The sequence below is a fragment of the Candoia aspera genome, chromosome 2, assembly GCF_035149785.1.
Source record: "Candoia aspera isolate rCanAsp1 chromosome 2, rCanAsp1.hap2, whole genome shotgun sequence".
NCBI classification, from domain to species: Eukaryota; Metazoa; Chordata; class Lepidosauria; order Squamata; family Boidae; genus Candoia; species Candoia aspera.
The window spans coordinates 127,279,071-127,298,790 of record NC_086154.1 but is presented as its reverse complement, the minus strand read 5'-3'; the positions used below and the strand labels follow the sequence as shown (position 1 = coordinate 127,298,790).

At 40.4% G+C, this 19,720-nt stretch overlaps 1 long non-coding RNA gene across 1 annotated transcript; it reads right to left on the bottom strand.

Moving 5' to 3' along the window:
• Nucleotides 1-10,671: 10,671 nt before the first annotated feature.
• LOC134492384 (uncharacterized) lies at nt 10,672-16,586 on the bottom strand. The gene is made up of 3 exons (XR_010067437.1): nt 16,485-16,586; nt 13,291-13,412; nt 10,672-10,801 (listed from the first exon to the last, which is right to left on the bottom strand). It is a non-coding gene; the product is annotated as an uncharacterized LOC134492384 (long non-coding RNA).
• Between the last annotated feature and the right edge of the window lie 3,134 nt (nt 16,587-19,720).

The following is a 19,720-nucleotide window of genomic DNA, read 5'->3' as shown; positions in this document are numbered from 1 at the left end:
GACCCCCAACAGGTCAGCCTCCCTGGGGCAGCCCTCCCCTAGGAAGAGAGCACTGAGGAGCTTGCATCGGGGGCCAAGGAATTGCAGTCTTAGGGGTATTACAGTTGTGTTGCTGATCTAATAGGTCCTGCAGAAGAACGAAGTGCGGAAACAAGGGGCACCCAGTATGCTCCAGGAGGCTCCAATATTTTGGAAGAAGAGAGGTCCGTTGGGAAATAAAATCAAATAACAAGTCAAGCCAATCTGGCAAGCCTCAGAAGCTGTGGCAGTTTGCCTGTGGCCAGCCCTTTTGTTGGTTCTGCTTGATGGCTGGAGAGAAGAATACGCCAAAACGTGTGGGGGGGGGGGGGAAATCGTATTTTTCCTCTCTCTCCGTCTTTCTGGCGCTTCCAGTCTTGGCTCACAAACACATATGCAGCTTTTTAAAAATACTAATACTAATAAAATCCTACAGAATGAGGGTTTTCACTCAGATCTCCATGGGCTCCTCTCTGTGGAGCTGTTTGAAAACTTTCTGACAGCTCAGCAGCTTGATGGCATAATTTTCACACCGTCAGAGACACAGACGAAGGATAGAAAGAGTGTTAGGCTTTTTCTCGTCTGGCCCTCAGCAATATGTACCCAAAGGGCTGGGTGGGAAATCAATTTCCATTGTTTGCTTCAAGCAGACAGTTGCCACTAGGAGAAAGAGGAAAAGAAATCCAGACAGCCTTTATTAAGGATTGGGTTGTACCAAACTTTGTGATGTTTAAGTTTCTACTTTCTGGGGCCTCAAATCTTGTAGCAAAAGGAACGTGTGAAGCCTCTGTTTCCCAGATCCAAGGGCTAGTGGTCTGCTTTTTGGCACAACAGTCCTCAAAGCCCTCTAGCTCCTTAATCCCTATCTTCATTGTCCCCAAAGTACTGCTCCCTATTTAAAGGTGCCAGAGAAGAACACTTCTTCCTTCTCCATTTTGGGTACATTCTATATAAAGTTATTACAGCTAGGCCACAAATAAAGACCATGGATACAGATACAAATCGCCACAGCAATATATTCAAGACTTCTACAACTATACACCAATATCTGCAGAGTTCAAGCCAAATATTGCATTTTTTGAAAGTAGAAAAAGTATTTCTTATCAATAATTTCAAAGGTGTACAAAAGCATTTCCCTATTAACCTCATTCTGAATTGGCTTTATTGCCTTCCGTACTATTTTCATATAGCCACAATTGTTTGACTGTGTAACATCACACTATTCAGCAAATTAGCGCACCCATCGTTTCTGAAACCCATGGACATGTTTCAAAAACTGGGAGCACAAGGATGTTCTCCCAAAATGACTATCACAGAGTGGTTACTCATTCACAGAATAACTGTCCTGATTGCTAGTAACAACATACCGATTTACCTAATAGACCCTGATATAATCTTGGAAATAAGGATATTGCTGGAGGTTGGATTTTGTGCCACGGCTGATTCCCTCTTTTTTAAATTAAAAGAATCTAAAATTATTTTTAAAAGTCAAGTGGAATAGAGAGCCTGAAGGGTACCAAAGGAGATGTCCATTGGTGCCCATGGGATCCAGACTGGAAATCCCAGCTGTACATGATCCCCAATTAATTGTTATTTATGTTATGAGGATTGACCTCACTCTTAGCTGATTTTATTATTTTCACTGATACCTCATAACATCGCTACATCATTCTTCTCACTCCATGAATCCTGATCAGATAATCTAAGAAATAGAAAGTTGTATTCATTTAGAAAAAAATGGCACTGAAACAGAAGGAAATAAGGGAACAATAGATGCAAATAGAACTATAAAATTAGAATTTTTCTAATTATGGGTCTGTTTGGTTAAGAAAATTTCTTCCCATCGTTCCTTTGAGATGATTTGGAATTCTCAGCTGGGACACCAGCTGAGAAGACTTCTGCAAATGCTCGAGGGTAAATATTTGGATGGGGAATCCTCACTACCACCATCATCAAAAAGCCAAAATGCCCAAACCCAACTCTCTAAAATATATAATGAATATGCATTGAATATGAATCTTGAGCAAGATTTTCCCCCAATAAATAATCTACCTTTCATGTTCCTATCCTATTTTTCACTCTTAGTCAAAAATCTGATGTGTGCAGGACTTCACTACTTGTTGATCTCCAAAGCGTAGCTAGCGGGGAGTATATTGTGAGGGCATACCATGCCCTCTAGTGGACTTTCATGTTAAAAGTAGGGCAAATGTATAGTGCAAGTTTATGCTACCCTACCGGTAATGTAAGAAGCAGCCTCTACAAATATGATCTTAATTCATGGAAACTAAGACTGGATTGAATTGCTATAATAGCATGCTCCCTCTCTGTATCACACCAGTCACAAAAACAGGGGAAAAACCACCATAATTAGTTTTAGATTAAAGAGATTGATACCTGCAATACAGCAGCCTCTTCCAATCTGGACTCATCCAGAGGTATTGGATTTCAATCCCCATTCAATTCCCCAGCCAGTATGGAAGGCACCAGAAGGCTGAAATAAGGGTAAACAGGGTGTTCTTGAGTAGAAATAGCACAAGCCTGAAACAGAATAATCTTCCCCAATCTGTTGATCCCCAAAGATGATGTGATGTCTAGCCAATGTGCTGTAGTCCAAGTCCAACTCATCTTGAAGGGGCACCGAGATGGAAATGGACAAAAGAGAGTCTTTTGTTGAATGGAGTTAGGATGCTTTAGCAGTAATAGATATCTCTGGGGAGTGGGTGGGGGGGAGCTGTGAGGAATAGTGCATTGTAATGTCACAACACAAACCCTGTAACTTGTGTATTTGTGTCTCATTTTGTTGTTGGATGCAGCAATTGTTTGTGGTTTCTCCCATGTAAATTAGGAACAGATAAGCCAATTCCTCCATGCTTCAACATATATAAGCATCCAATAAAGTAGATGTATAATAAGAATTCAAAACTGGAAGAGACACAAAAGACCACCTCATTCAATCCCCTTTCCCATTCCACACGTAATGCTCTTTCTGTTGACCTCCAATTATTAATTATTCTTACTTTTGAAAGCCTCCATGGAAAGATTATGATTAGGATATTCCTCTTGGTCTATGTTTACTTGAGAAGTCAAAAACAGTTTTACATATACAGTAGATTACTATGGTTTTAGAATAGACTTCCCCAACCTGATGTCCTTCAGATGTGCTGGATTATGTTTTTTCCTCCGAACTTTTTTATGGGTCAGTAACCCTGATTTCATTAAAAAAAATACAGTATGTAATACAAGTTATAATATAGCATGCATGATTAAAAAGGCCTGTAGTCATGCATAGGCTACTTTGCTGTCAGCAATGCATGAATTCTACAACCTTCAAGTATAAAGTTAAAGCAAAATTATCTTGGGCTCTTTAGCTGCCAAAGGAACCTGCACATAGAATCCTTCTGTCAGACCTAGAAGTGGGCTAAGAAGAGGTGTTAGTAACTCATTGTGGGTATCTCAGTAAAAATTACAATAGAGCAGGATAGGATCCTGATTCAATGCTCCCATCTTTGCAGGGACAAAGACTTTCAGCTCAGGGGATTTTGCAGTATTTACCCTTCAAGAAGGTAAGATATTAAACCACAATTGTTTGTGTGTAGTGTTGTATTACTATTTATTTATTTATCCATCCATCCATCCATCCAATTTGTCCCTGCCTATCTCCTCCCATCAAGGGACTCTGGGTGGTTTACAACAATCAATTTCCCTCATTCTCAGTCCAGCAGACACCTGGAGGATACCAGGTTGGAGAAGACTTTTGCAGAGCTATAAAACAGGACATATATGGGTTTTCAGAAAGATCAGATTTTACCATTTTTTCCCAAATAGCAGCTAACCTTGAGGACAGATAATGGAGATAAATGCAAACCAATTTTTGGAACCATCATAGTTATTGGCTGAGTTTTATTTTTGTTATTTTTTTACTTGACTGAAATAAGTCTTTACTCCAGTGGTTTCTACCCTGAAGTCTGGGGATCACTTTTGGTTTGTAAGGGTGCTCCTGGGTGCAGGAGCCAGAACACATATATTGTCATTCTTTCTTGAAATATTGTGAGGTTTGGACATTCTTGCTTGCAAGATTTCAGGTGAGAATACCTGTTTTTAAAGAATTAATTTTAATCTAATTGTGGGCTTTCTGGGCGCCCTCTGAGGATGGTCCCATGTCCCACAAGTGCTGTGTTGATGACCCTGGATTATGCATTGGTTCTCAAAATCTACTGATGACAACATAGTGGTGCACAAAAAGAGGAGGACTGGGAATTGCTGCTGTAACCATTGGTTCCTCCATGCTTCAACACATATAAGCATTCAGGTTGATCAGCCATTTAAAAATCTGCTGGATGCATGACTGAGAGAGATGGGACCGTATGCAGCTGATGGGAGAAAAGGAACACCTTTAGTATTGTTCAGCTGTTTGTGTGAATGTTCCATATATAAGTATGAATACTGTATGACAAGAGCACTGTATGTGATTACTCTGTCCAAATTTTTATGTGTGAATGAAGAAGTATGTGAGTTTAAAGGAGAGGTCATTGCAGAGAAAAAAATTACATAAACATACAGTACATCTGCCTGCTGATGCAGATATCAACTTCTTTAAGCTAAATTTATTTTCCTATCATGCTTTCCCATCACAATTATCTTCTGTGGACTAAAACACATCCCATGGCTTCTCCTTGTCCTCTAAAGGCTCTATTTCACAGTATTGAAGGCACATGTAAAGTGCAGAACTTTATTCAGAAACAACCCTCCATGTGATAGAATCATAGTTGGAAAGGCCCATTGAGGCTACTCAGCCCAATCTCCTGCTGCATACAGGAATCCAAATTAAAATCAGCCAGAGAGGTGGTTGTCTAGTCTTTGCTTGAGTACATTAAATGAAGGGGATCCCACCATCTCTCTGATATTCCATCATCTGCAAATAGCAAATATGAAAAATTCTAAGTAGGACTGAAATCAACAATAATGTTGAATGTCACTTCCGGTGGGGACATGGTAGACTGAGCAGCTGTGCCTGCAGGCTCCGCAGGTGGAACTGTCAACATGGCAAGCTTTTTCGGGCTCAGGCAGGTTTTCCTGAAGCCCAGGAGTGTTCTCCAGATCAAGGAAAACACCAGGAATCACCCCATCTGTCCTCCGGACAGCTGCTTGCAGCCAGAAAATCGCAAACAGCGTTTCGCATTTGACTGGTAAGAGCTAGCTGGGAGGCTGGGACCTCACCATTTTCTAAACCACACTGTAGCCTTAAAGGGACACTAAGACCAGCCACCCCATTTCTAAATCACCAAATATACATACATACATTTTTTTTTAAGTATGCGTACCCTAAGAGAGGCTTTCTACAGCAAGGAGAAGCAAGCTTTCTTGGTGCTTATTGTTATTTTTGGGATTACTTTTTTTAAAAAATCTTTTTTTAAGTTTTGGAATTCATTTCCCTTCCAAATATAAAGGAGGATTGAGAGTACCTAATTGTCTTTCTGTTATTATTTTTGTACTAAATTTGAAGATATTAGCATTTTTCTACATGTTGAATCGGCTGATTTAAACTTCAGCTTTCTGTTTCTACTTTCCCTTGGGAACTGTCTGTTTATCTCACTTTCACTTTGTGTAAACATACTCCAGAACTTTTTCATATCTTCAACTTTCTCTGGTTAAGCTCCAAGGGGGCACCATAATCTACTGTGAGGCATGGAGGATTAAACAGATTTTTTCTGACTTCCATCAAGATTTTAAACATATCTTTTCTGACTCCTCTCAAGTTTTTATACAAGACATTCAGGACATTATGGAAAATATGAGTTTTAAAATGTTTCATCTGGTTGGAGATGTAGTGGATGAAACTGAGGAATTCAACAGTGATAGAAATGTTTCTTCTAAGAATGAGATTGGGATTTTGGTTGAGATGCTGGATGAAGATTGGATAGTGGAGCTGGAGAAATTCAACGGAGACAGGGATCTGCAAGCAATAAGTAAAATTGACTTTTTGGTGAAAAGTCATGAAAAAGAAGGGATCATTATATATGGGAGGTTTTCTGAAGAGAAGTTGGAATTTTTGAGGGGAGCAGTTGGGCTGTTTGATTTTTTCAAGAGAAAATCTCTGCACATTGTGGGGATATGTATATGCTTTGGTTTATTTTGAAGTGGGATAAGGATTAAAGAATGTTTATCTGGATCAGGGTTTGACTGATGTTATTTAAGATTATGGATTAAGATTATTAGGGCATAAAAATGTTCATTTGGATGGTTCTAAGAATTTGATTTAAGGTCATTGTTTCGAATTGCTTTTCTTTTTGGGATTTATTAAGATTAAGATTGTTGAACTGTTAAAACTGTTGTATTGTTTAGTATAATGGCAGACAATATGTGCTTCTTAGTTTGACTTTTATTATAGTAGACAGAAATGTATAGAATAGTAGTAGGAAGGGAATAATTAAATAAGTGTTATTGGGGGGGGCCAGTTGTTCAGGAGGTTTACATGATTTTTTTTTCTTTATTTTAGTATAAGGGGAGGGAGTAATTGTACTTAGTGATTTTTATAATGTGCTAAAGAGAAATGATTTATAAAATGTGATTTTGGTTTAATATACGGTAAGAGATTGATTATGGAAAATTTTTGTATATCTTTGCTGTTAAAAGTCAAAAGTCACATCTTTCTGTAATGTTGTAAAAAAATTTTCTTTTGCGTTTTTATACCTTTTTAGTTTTTCTTTTTTTGTAGTTTTTTGTTTTTTTGTAGCTTTTATCTTTCTCTTTAAACTTAATAAAATTCATAATAAAAAACAAGAATGTTGAATGTCAAATATAAGTACAGAGTCATTGGTGGTTGCTAGGAGTTGAAAACAACTTGATGGCACATAATCAATCAATCAATCCAGCAATCCAGCAATTAACTACAGGCCATTTGACATCACCATAATTGCAGAAAAGAACTATGAGAATGTAAGTCAAAACTTAAATTCCATTCTAGCCTGGAAACCTGTAGATTTTTTCTTTGCCATACAAACAGGGCATGTGATATCTAGCTGGCTTCTATATTTGTATAGAATTTCTATCTGTATGTATGGCGAAAAAGGAAGATGTGGATCATTTATGCCAGCAGGTACCACACACTCTACTTCTGAGCCAGTACATGCAGACATTCCCTTATCCAATTATCACTGATAGCACTAGTCCACTTTCTAGGTGAAGAAAACTTTAGCCTCCTCACAATACCACTCATCAGCACAATGATCGTTTCCCCAAAAGGTCACACTGGAAACACTGGAGCTGGGCGGCCAATAGATTTAAATAAATAAATAACTAAATAAAGTTTTAGCTGGAAAGCCAAGAATCTACTTTTGAGTCAACTGGCCTGCCTTTCTTCTCACTTGGAAGGATTGGATGCAGTTTAAAGTAACCACTGCTCTTTGACTGAAGTTATTCCTCCTTATATACTTACAGTACCTAAGGGTATATCTGATCAATTTCTGTGCAAACATGCACAAGATTCTTGGAGTGAAAATCTTACCATTCTAGGATACTTTCTCCTTCCACCAGGAAGATAAAACAGAAACAAAAAACAAAACATACCAACTGTTGAAAGGCTGAAGAGAGCTAGAGGCTAAAAAGGTGAGCTCAGTTTAATTCTCTCTGCCAAAAATGTATTAACTGAATTTAGGGGAGGCACTGTTTGTCAATCTCAGTCCCATGTTTGCAATGAAGAGCTAATTCTGCATTATTTGACAGTTGTTAAGAATTTTCAGTGCCTATATAATGTTGTTGTTATTGTAACTGTTGTTGCTTTGCACCTTGTGCTTAGCAAGAGAAATCTCTATCTTCCCAAATCAGTGACTATTTCCATTATTTTTTAGTTTTTAAAACAGACCTGCAGGGAGGGTCCTATATGTGGCCAATGTCCAGATCACCCCAAATCATCCTGTATTCTCTTGTTTCAAAGCAGCAATGCTGATATTTGGGTGCTGCTTCACTATGCCAGACTCTGATGTCAGGATTGTTTCAATGCTTTCTTTGAACTTTTTTCCCACCCCTGCTAAGTGGCACAGACAGTTGTACTGAGTTCAGCATCAGACAAGTTGGAGACAATGATCAACTCCTTCCCTTCTAGCCCCCTCCCCAGCCCAAATTGGCAGACATCTGCTAGCTGGAATACAAGTTGGTGGTAATAAAGGAGACCAGGCATCCGTGTGATGGGCTGCCTTAAGCATTTGCAAATGACTGGAATTAACCTCCCTTCAGTGGGCCTTAATTCAGTTTACAACTGGGCGTCTTTTGTTTTATACAGCAATGCAGAGGTGCCTTTGCCGTGCTAAAGATTTTAGCTACAATTATAATGAATGATACTTGCCAACACTGTGGCCCCTAATTAGAACAAGTCCCACAGACATATTGTCTCCTTGATTTCCTCTGCTACATTTCTCTTGCTTTCTTTCTCTGCTTGGGACACATGGGTCCCATTAAACATTTAAGTATTTAATGTGGTTCCTGAAATTACTTCTTGGGTTTTCAAGTTCCGCTTAGAAATGCATGCATCACTCTGCTTGCAAGAGTTTTTGCCAGTTGCAGTTGCTCTTCTCTCCTAGTGAAAAGTGTGTGTGTGCACAAACATGGGTGCACAGTTGCACTAGGATTGTTTGCGATTTAATTGATTCAGTGGGTAAGAATCCTTTGAACAAACAGAAATATTGGCCCAGATTAAGGGAGTGACATATTAAAATAAAATTGCTATTTTTAACACAAGTAGTTTAAAATTAGAAGGGGTTAAGGATAGAAGAGGCATTTTCTCACACAGGAGGAATGCCTCTTCTAAGATGGAGCTTGCTGTACTGTATGCTTGGTCCATGTAAATATGAAGATTTCCCCCCCCCCTTCTTTTTATAGGTTTTACAGTAGTCTCCTGGAAAAAGAGCAACTTGAGAGTTTGTGTGCATTTCCCTTTCTACAAGCAGAGAGGGAAATTCACCCTTGGAAGGAGCCACTCTTTTTCTTGTTGCTCTGAAGGTACAGAGAGCAAAGAAGAGGCATTCCAGGGATGTGGTAAAAATGGGTTTGGGGAGGTTGGAATCTATGGTTAAAAGGGGAAAGCTATGCAATCCCTAGAGGTGACAATGTTTACTTCTCTCCCAAAGGGGGGAAAATTTAATACAACCTTCCAGTGCCCCTCCCACATCTCTTGCCATATGTGTATGAACCACCAAGGCTCTGAAGATCCTGGTTTAGCTACCACAAGTTCACCCACCATTTGAATGACAGCCACAGTTGGCATACACATCACAAGCATTAACATTGGGTGTCTGGTGAGTTAAGAATCCATGCTAGAGGATAACTGAATTCACTGCAAGAATTGTCCCTTAATGGTATTCAGAGTCTAACTCAAGTATTTTGTCCAGTTTAGGCACCACACTTTTAGAAGGATTCAGACCAACCAAAACAGGTTCAGAAAACATAAATGATGATGATCAGGGGAATAGAAGCTATGAGGATGGTTTAAAAGAACTGAGAATGTTTAGCCTGAGGGAGTTGCCAGGGCAGGTATGATAGCACTCTTCACACACCTAATAGGATGCTACACTGAAGATCAAGACTTTTTCTCCAACATTCCACAGAAAGGGACATGAAATAATAGATTTAAGTTAGGGGAAGGCAGATTCCAATTAAATGTCTGCAAAAATATTCTATAAGTTAGAGCAGTTTAACAGTAGAGCCATGAACATCTGCAGGAGCTTGATACTTTCATCAGGCATCAAGGCATTGCACTGTAAATTCTGCCTCTTTTGTACATGCAACATCAGGATGCATCTACAAAAAGAAAGAGACTTGTATTATAATGCTGCAACTCACCCCCACCACCCTTCCCACAGACACCACTAAGTGGAGCCCAATTATCCAGAAAGATCCTGGATTCCTTCACTGGGAGTGTTCCAATGAAGCTAGATAGCCATCTGTCAAGGATGCTTTAATTTAGCTTCCCACATTAGGTATAGGGATTAACCTGATGACCTAAATGGTCCTGTCCAGTTTATGGTTTTTCCTCTCTGCTCTACTACTGCACCATAAGTATAGTAGACTTCTACTAGCTTTGTTGACATTCCTCCTTGGATACTGAGATAGCACAGTGAAAGCTGGCAGGCAGTTTCAGGATCTATTTATACACTGGATTGAAATGTTAGCCCTAGTTATGTAGGCCATGAAAGTATGGTTGAACTGGGTCAGTTTTCAGGGCTAGGATATAAAATTGGGTAGAGGGAAGGACGTCAGTGCTGCTCAACAAAGTCTTCCTAGCAACTATACATTGCTACCTACCATTCTCTTCCCACCCCACCCCCAAAACTGGTTGACATTATGCTGCTATGTAACACTACTCTGATAAGTGATATGGGTAAAATAGCAGCCACCAGTGGTGGCCGCCTTTTGTTATTATATGTCCCCAACAAATGGATAGAGCTTTTGTACAAATCCCCCTCAACTGGATACACCCTCTCTTACATAACATGGTTCTGGAAATGTTTTCAGTGGGGAAAATGGCTGCAAGTTTGCAGTCATCATGAGTACTGAAATCTTCGTTCTTCCATCATACTTTGGCCCGCCTTCCATCCCTCCTGTATCTGAAAGTTGAGTCACTGTACTCACTTTCAAGAGATCTAAGAACAAGGAAACCTCTTAAAACTTGCTTGTTGCCTCTTTATTGGTTGATGATCAGGCCCTTGCAAAAATCCAGCTGTCTTTCGATGAAGAGAGAGCAAAGTCCCCTGTTGTTATAAATGAAGAATAACTTGAACACAAAGAATGACTGCACGCAAAATAATAATAGCCAATATCAGGCCACTGTAATAGAGGTGACAGTTCTGGCAGGCACATTCTAAAAAACACTTCAGTGCAATGTGAAATAAAAACATGCTGCTATCTCATTGGAACAAGCAATAAAACATGTGTGGTTCCCAGACAGACTTAAATGGTCAGGTTGGGTGGTATATCTCGATGATCATGTCTATATTTGCACAATACCCACCAGGTGGTGCTATGCAGAATGGCTTGACTGTTTCTGAACTATTTTAACAAGACTTCCATGAGTCCCTTAGATAAGATAATATTCTCTGATTCTGGGACTATTATATCCAACAAAGTGTTTACCTGTTGATCCAAGCAATCTCTTGAATTGCAACAAACTATATTGGAGCCAACTATTCAGAAACAGAAAAATTAGGCTGGACTTCAACTCTCTTAAATTGTTCATTAATTTAAAGTGAAACAGGATCTGAATTTGCATACGGACATCGGTCCATGCTCTGAATAATGAAATCTTCTCCATTGTGATCAGGTTCAATGCTGAGTAATAGACAGCATTTACGGACCCTTTATGGCCATAGCACAGAAAATTTGCTTATGCTTTGTGAACTATTAGACAGCATACCTTTCCAAGTTACACAATGCCTGCTTATTCTGAATTTAACAACAAAAATTGTTTCTAAAATCTATGCACAAAAAAAATGAGTTCTGTGATCTAAATAAATTATACACATCCATCTTATATTTGTATAGTTCTCAAATATGTCTTGCTCAAGAAACTAGATTTCATTTATCCACAAACATTGGATAAACCTGCTTTTTAGCATTCTTACCATCCTATGCATAATGATAATTGTGTTTCAAATCTCATTTTCTTTATCACATGCTTAAAGCATGTGATAGAGCAGTAGCAGCATAGAATGAAAGGCTTCTGGGCAGCCTGATTCTGTCTCATGTCGGCTGTCTCACAATATGTAGGGGTTTTTTTCAGATTATGGTGGAATGGGCAGCATTCTTTTTCTGGCAGTGAGAGCTGCAACTGATGACAGTCTGAATTAATGCCCCTTTCTTCCCAAGAAACACCAGTGGAGCCTGGGAGATTACCAGACAGATATCAAAGGTTTTAGAAATTGCTTTGCAGATCAAATGCTCTTCTGGAAGTAGCATAAGCAAGGAGTTTGGATTACAATGTGTGGAGTCTCCATCGTGCTTAAATTTAGCTTTGTAGGTTCAACTCACACCATGGGTTGAGGTAGTATTGCACAAACAAGTAGGTGGCTTCCTACAGTTAGTTTCAGGACTGATTTCCCAGACCTTCTCTGTTCACACAGCTGTTTATTACTTTAAAAATGTCAGACACAATTACCCAGCTCTGTTTCTAAACTGAGTGGTTTTGGGTTTGCAAGATATAAGCATGTATGTGAGTATGTAGCTATTCCAGGCCCACAGAAATAACCATCTACCTCAACAAAAACATGAGATAGGACAGCGAATAGGCCCTCCCTGTAGTATATTTGGCAAGTAAGACTGAGAAAGAGACTGCAAATGGTTAGCCACCTTTCCTTATTCAAAGCAGTCATTGCATTCTGCCACATGACTCTGGTTACCAGAACAAGAGTGGCCTTTATCCATCCCAACGTATGTGCTCAGCCTTGAGGACTGTAACGCCACCTCCTCCTTCATTACAGCTGCATCAACAAATCTCTCCAAGTCATTTTTTACAAAGTCCTTGACTTTCTGTTTTTCCATAAGCTTAGCCTTTGAAATTACTTCAGATGATCTTAAGATATAGTTGCTGAGGAGATTCTTCAGCTCTGTTTTATCAGTAGCAGCCATTATCGGATCACAAATTGAAATAACCATATGTGCTATTAACGAACAGTTTCTAGCCACCAGATCCGGGTCTGTGTCTATATCCCAGCAGAGCAAATGCAAGCCTGGGGCCCCTTCGTTCTCCTTTCCAGCCCATCCTCAAGGAAGGGCAGTTCCTCACTCTCCAAATCCAGTGCAGACCCACTTTCCCAGTCCAACTTAGCCTGCTTATTATTGGCAGGGTCTACTGTCTATAAGATAGTGACTCACTTGTCAGATCTTTAGGCTGCAGTAAATCCACTATTTTAAGTTTGGAATATGCAGGGATTCCTCTGCAACGTGGAGCTTTTCCTATGATCCTTCTTAGATTTGATTTCCTTTTTAATCTTCAACTTGTTGTTGTTCTTCTTCTTGAATTATTGTTTGTGCTACCCATCTCCTCCTCTGTCCCCCAACATGTGGGGGCACTTTAGTGCAGCAAATAAGTCCAAGTTCAATTAAAATCCAACAGTGCAATAAGGCAGACAAGACAAAAGGGGAAAAACTCTAACTGAAGAGACAATTTATAAAATATGCTGGGGAATTCCTATAAAATGATGCTTCCATACAACCATCTTAACTCCTCCCCCTGTACCCATGTATGTGTACATTCCAAATTGCAAACAGAGGAAGTCCACAGACCTTTAGCCCCACTGCCCATGTAGAGAATACACTTTGAATCTTGGAATTCTTAGTGGGTGAAATAGGAGCTTTGGGCACAGAAGAGATCATTGGCACTAACTGGAATGACAAATGGTTCGCTCCTGTTGGGAAGAAACAGAAAAGTGGGGGAAACATCCTACTATAATTTATTTGCTCGACAACTGCTCTGCCTTTCATATACTGCTCTCTCTTCCAATTTTATCTTCACCACAAACATCTGAGGTTGGGTGAGTTAAGAGTGACTGATCCTAGTAAACATTCACGGCTGAAGATGGGCTTGAAGCTGGATATTCCTGGTCTCATTCCAGTACCTTAATCTCCACAATACACTTTAAGGCAACCATATAACAACAGACACATTTTCTTTATGAAGGTATTGTGATTGGCTTGAGAACTGAATCACAGGATGCCTTTCTGGATTTCCCATCTGTCGTGACTGCTTTTTTTCTTGCTGTTGTTTACCTTGTCTTGTTTTGTTCAGCCAGTCTGAGTTTCAGTATCAGAGGGATGGTGAAGTGATTTACTGAGATCTATATCACTGAACCAAATACTAAGATTATACATTTCTTTTAAATTCTAAAGGGGTAAGATGCCCAGCTCAGGTGGTAGCACCTAACTGAACTTGGATAATACTCAAAAAGTCTAAGCAGGGTTGGGCCTGATTATTACTTGGAAGGGAAGTACCCATAAAATTGAAGCCATTTAGTGTCCTGCTAGAACCACCTAATGGAGCCGAGTTTAACACAGTGGAGGAGCTGTGCATAGAAAAAGACTATTATGTTAGAGAGCTTTAATGAGCATGTCAAAGAAACACAGGTTACGGATCTTACACATTCAGTCCTCCCAAGCATAAAGAATCACATGCTTAGACAGAGTAGGTTCAAAGTAAAGTAAAAAAGAGTCATACTGACTTTATTCTTTGGTCCAGTTACATTCATCTTTGGTGGAAAAGGATGTTCCTTGTTTCTTCTGTTCTTTACCTATACTTGGTGATCTCTCAGCCCTACAGCTGCTAAAAGCTGCATGGAAGAAAGGGCTGGGCACATGGCTTTAGGCCCAAGATGGAGACAGAAGCAAAACATGCATCTTCTCCAATGGTGAAGGAGGAAGAGAGAGAGAGGAAGTGGGAGTGGCAACAAACAGCTTCCTCAGAAGCACAGAGAGCTTGCATCCTAGAGCAACCATCCATAAGCTAATGAGGCATGCTGGATTTGCCAGGATGTCCAACAAAAATCCCTGAGTTGTGAGCTAGATTGGGTAATCAACCAACCCTACTTGAAAAAGAGAATGGCAAACTACTCCTGTATTGATACCTAAAGACCCAACATGGTCTCTCTACTTCATCACCAGGAGCTGGGCTCAACTTAAATAAGACTTTACCATAAAGGGGTATGATATATATGATGGAAAGTACTTTGACTGGAAAAGTGTTAAGCACTACTTCTAATTTAAAGCTTACTTGCAAAAATGTAAATGCATTTCTCTTTTCTAGCAATGTTCTTAGTTATTCATGTTTAATAGCCAGACTATACTTAAAATACCAGTTTTTTTCCATCAGGTGGGAAAGCTGGCCCTAGTTCACACAGCCTAATGCAAAAGTTGCAGGTTTTATATGTGCATCTGGATTGCCATGATTACCTGTGTCCCATTGTATTGGCTGGATATCCATCTGAAGTAGGCAGATATACACATCCTCTCAGAAGTATTTTAGTTCTGGATAATGATTAGTTGGGCAAGGCTAGAGACAGATCAGGGACATGGAATAAATCAGGAGCCCAGTGCCTTCTGGAAGTTTTGAACTAAAAACATCCTGCAATTCCTTGCTACTGTCTGGGGCTGATGGGGGTGGGGTGGGGTGGGGGTGAAGTTTAAAATATTTGGAGTGGACCAGCTTTCTTATTATTCATTTATTTATTAAATAGTTTTGTGACCTGCCTTAGTCTGGAGACTCGGTGTGGTGTCCAACAGAGTAAAAATACAGAATAAAAAAAAGGAAGTCATACAAATAACAGAATTAATAGAAAACCCCAGATGGCCATCAGAAACATTCAATCCTGATTCAAAACCCTATGGAAAATTTTGTTTTCCCTGCCTTATGAAACGCAAGGGGGGAAGGAACACCTCAAACTGAAGGACGGGGGTTGCCATAGAGAAGTCCTGCTGCTGCCTGGTATCTGTAAAATACCGAATGTAGCTGGCTGCACATTTTCCCAAGGTCTTAAAAGCCTTACTGGAAATCTTTCAGCCATATAGTAGGACTAAGTCATCTGCAAAGGGTGTCTGTGTGCACAGTGTGAGAATTAATGGGGGAGATTGGCCCATGAGGAGAGAAGAAGAGGCTTGCCATAACACAGTTGGTAGAATCAATCCCCCCCTCCATGCCTCATGGCAGCTCCCAAGTTCTAACAAGCCTTCCTAGATTCCTTGACAGTGGGGCAAACACTTGGCATGCTTCAGGCTTTGTTATGGTATCTGTGCCATTGCTACAGCATGTGATTTGCCCGGCAGGGCTGTCTGCGTATTTAGCTGTGCCTGTGGCCTTGTGGTCTGCCAGCATATGGATTCCCCGCGCCCTGTTCTTCCCCCTCAGACTTTAAATGGGGGCAATTACAGTCCTCCACTGTGCAATTTGAGGATCAGGGGCTCCCTTTGCCACAGCATGCTTAACAGATAGAGTGCCTTTGCCCTATCTCACAGAAGGATGAAATTTAGTCATGACTGTGCAGCAGTCTGATAACTTCATCAGCAGAGGGCCACACACATGCTGTAAAGGTACTTTTCAACCACAAAATATGCCTTAAGTTGACTTCTTGGAGAGAAGGGGAAAAGCCTGTTCCAGAATCTGGGGAATTAAAGAGTTAAAACCAGGAGGGGGGACAGAGAAAAGTCAACAAAAGCATCATCCTATCTGATTTACTTAAGAGATAATCCCCTTTCTATTAGCCACGATAATCATGACTCACCAGTAATTAATGAAGGCAAATGTATACAATGGCCATGTGAATAGTCCAAAATCTCTGGAGTAGAAATGAAAAGGATTATTCTAATAGCCAGCTCTGAGCCTATTGCTGCCAGGATGGAGTTGAGGGGGCGGGGGAGGGACAATATTTTTTAAAGCGCTAACATGAGAAAGAAATTATACAAATTAAGGTTATTAGAATCCATAAGCTCACCTTTCAAAAGATCTTATTTACTTAGAATAATATACACCCAGCTTAATCCAAGGCTGCCATTCCATTGCTCCGTTTGGTGACTTCATGATCCACAATAACAAAGTCATTCGTTTTTATCAACAGTTCTAATAGCACATCCTCCCCACAGGATAGAACTGTAGCCTCCTCTTTAATCTTCAGTATAGGGGATAAAACATGATATGGATAAGGGGTTTAAAATGGATGTAAATTTCACCTCCTTGCAGTTCCTCCTGATCGATGAACTCAAGAAGGATCATAACATCCCCAATCCAGAAGTAGCGATATGCAGTCTTCTGCAGTTCTAACAGCTGCCCTTAAGAGATGTCAACACCAGCAAGTCAACATGAACTTCCAAAATCAAGAAGCAGGTGAAGAGGAAGTTTCCTCACAAACTATTCAGCTGCTGCTCAGGCCACTGAAGCAAAGGAAGAAAAGAGGGGGAAAACAACCTTTCTATGCTCCTCTAAATTATGATCTATTAAAAAATGTTTTGGAGATACCATAAATGAGGCTATTGTATTATCTACCTGGTTTATGTTGACTAATACATTTTTACATCATCTTTTGATATTCTAGAAGTCAGCACAATACCCTATAAAAGCAATGACTTCTCCCTCCCTCCCTCCCTCTCCCTCCCTCTCTCTCTCCATCAATTATGCCAATTCCCTCAATTGGACTTTATTTTGTCTTCTGCCTTCCTCTATTCCCTCTCCCATAGGTTCCTCAAAGCTGTTTCAGAAAGTCTTCCCACCTCCCAGCTCAGACCTCAGGCATGCATAAGGCACCGTGTGGAGGGAAGAAATCTGATCCACCAGTGGTATCCATTCTTCTATTGAACACAGTCCCATAAAACCATCAAAATCATAAGCTAAAGCTTGTACCAGAAATCAACTAATACAAACAGTTGGAAGCATGCTGAAACCACAACATTAAGAAGCTCTAAAATAAATGCTTTCAAAGTATTCTGAAACATTCTTTTAAGTATGTTAATTTTTGCCTTCCCAGAAATAGATTTCTATAGGAAGTTGTTACCAAAAGGCCCTTCCTCCTTCTGTTTCACGTGTCACCTACTGGTTGCTAACGTCTGGGGGGAGTACATTCAAGGGACAGCTGCTTACTGTTAAAAAATGTTATAGTATGCTCCAACAATACTTGACACAGTCTTCCTTCCATACATGGCTTCCCATCCTTGAAGATTAGACACTTAGATTTGTCTTGTAGTTTCATGGCCTATTAGACTGGGCCCTTTCCTGAATTAGCTTTTAGCACAGGGGCTGCTAAGCTGTAGCTCAAATGCTCATCCAGAAATGTCTCTTTTTAACCAGGTTATTAAGACTGTTTTATTAGGCAATCTTTCTGTTTTGTAATTAGAAACTTGTAATTTTTGTTTGTTTTTCTTATATTTTTGTGGCATGGATCTAAAGAACCATTAGAGTCAGGAAGACTTTGGCAATCTACCAGAAGCTTTATCACAGGGCAGTGCCATATCTTATCATGGCCGGTATAAAAGAATGAATAAGGACACTCCACCCATGGTAGACTTCTGTGTGAACACAGCATCAAACAAGATCTGCTTGAGCTTTCCTCCAAGCCCAGCAAACAGTGCGTGGAGAAAAACTTTGTGTGTGTGTAGAACTAAGTTGTACTGGCTAAAGCTGGAGAGACAAGAACAAGCAGTACTCAAGCCAGACAGAACCATGTGTCAACGTTAAACAGGTGCCTCTCAGTCTTGAAGCTGGGACTCTTCCATAGCCAAAAGTCCATTGACTCAAAGTAGCAGGAGGATACGGCTTATGACTTAAACCCTGACATACAGTTTGATTTCGGTGTTCTGCAGTAGGCAGATCTTTGGCATAGGTATGGCTTCTTTTTTGTCTGCAACAAGGCATGTTCTCTAAGCTATGTTGAGTCAGTGAAACTTCTGCTGTTAGCTAACTATTGAGTATGGGGTTGAAACCTTGGAAAGCTGAGATTTATTACTACGTCTGACAGCAGGGGAACAAACTCCCAGCTTCTCTGTTGCAGAGAAAAAGGGATTCTCTATGCATGACAAATGATCTTTCTCAAGATAGCATGTAGAGGATAGGACTTAATGGAAGGCTAATGGTGATTTATTAAGCCCTGCCTCCCTAACATAATCCATGCGGCTGGAGGAAGTGAAATTTGAATTCAGCCCCAAGTCCATATTGAAGTCCCCAGCTCTAACCTAGGAAAAAGCTTCCTTTGAGGTAAGCTGCTGAATTATTCCAGTCTAGCCTACTGGAGAAGCATGACAGTTGCCTCACTGTTTTGATTTATTTATTTTAAGTATCTATTATTGTACTCTTCAGCAAAGGATCGTTACCTTGTCGTGGTGCTGGAGCTTGAGCACCTCAATGATGCCATGAGCTAAACCGTGAAGGGCCACCCAAGACGGGAAGGTCATGACAGAGAGGTCAGACTAAATGCGATCCCTGGGGAAGGTAATGGCAACCCACCTCAGTATTCTTGCCGTGAAAACTAAATGGATCAGTACAACCAGAGATATGTCGGTATACCATCGGAAGATGAGACCCCCAGGTCGGAAGATGGTCAAAATGCTACTGGGGAGGAACAGAGGATGAGCTCAACTAGCCCCAGACGTGATGACGCAGCTAGCTCAAAGCCGGAAGGACGGCTAGCGGCCGACGGTGCTGGTGGTGAACGGCGAATCCGATGTTCTAAGGATCAACACACCATCGGAACCTGGAATGTAAGATCTATGAGCCAGGGCAAATTCGATGTGGTTATTGGTGAGATGTCAAGATTAAAGATAGACATTCTGGGCATCAGTGAACTGAAATGGACTGGAATGGGCCACTTCACATCAAATGACCACCAGATCTACTACTGCGGACAAGAGGACCACAGAAGAAATGGAGTAGCCTTCATAATTAATAGTAAAGTGGCTAAAGCAGTGCTTGGATACAACCCAAAAAACGACAGAATGATCTCAATTCGAATTCAGGGCAAGCCATCTAACATCACAGTGATCCAAATATACGCCCCAACCACAAATGCTGAAGAAGCTGAAGTAGAGCAGTTCTATGAGGATCTGCAGCACCTACTGGACAACACGCCCAAAAGAGATGTTATTTTCATCACAGGAGACTGGAATGCTAAGGTGGGCAGTCAAATGACACCTCGAATTACAGGTAAGTATGGCCTGGGAGAACAAAACGAAGCAGGACATAGGC